Genomic DNA, 374 nt, shown 5'->3' on the forward strand with positions numbered 1-374 from the left:
GGGGGGACGCGGGCTGCACCCCGGGCGGACGCTCTGCAATGAGACAGTAAATGCATCCCCCGGTAAGGCGCACGGCTCGCTCGGGTTTCCTTCTTCCTCCAGCTGCGCGCACGCTGCATGAATTTCGCTTGTCTTTTCCCTCCCCTCTCCAGAAGGAAAATGTGGGTGGTTTTTTCCTCCCGTTTGCATCTCGTGAGCGATGTCAATGCAGAAGAAAACCTGCGAAGCTCCTAGATTTCATGTTCTAGGAGGGCTTTTTGCAGGAAAATAAAAATAAATGGAAATGAATGCACCTGCCCATTGCACACATGTGTGTCTCACGCCGCGCTCGACTCGGGCGCCGCGCCTGGCACGGGCTCTCGCAGCTGGCGCCC

The 374-nt window shown here is 57.2% G+C and overlaps 1 protein-coding gene across 6 annotated transcripts in view; it reads left to right on the top strand.

The window, feature by feature from the left end:
* Tln2 (talin 2) overlaps positions 1-374 on the top strand; it is a 392,497-nt gene continuing 392,123 nt past the window's right edge. For all 6 annotated transcript variants that reach the window (XM_033756129.1, XM_033756128.1, XM_010641220.3 and 3 more), the window contains exon 1: positions 1-62. The gene's annotated coding sequence lies outside the window, so the exon portion shown is untranslated. The remainder of the gene's footprint in view (positions 63-374) is intronic.

Source organism: Fukomys damarensis, unplaced genomic scaffold, assembly GCF_012274545.1.
Source record: "Fukomys damarensis isolate Sample0158 unplaced genomic scaffold, DMR_v1.0_HiC HiC_scaffold_25, whole genome shotgun sequence".
Taxonomy (NCBI): domain Eukaryota; kingdom Metazoa; phylum Chordata; class Mammalia; order Rodentia; family Bathyergidae; genus Fukomys; species Fukomys damarensis.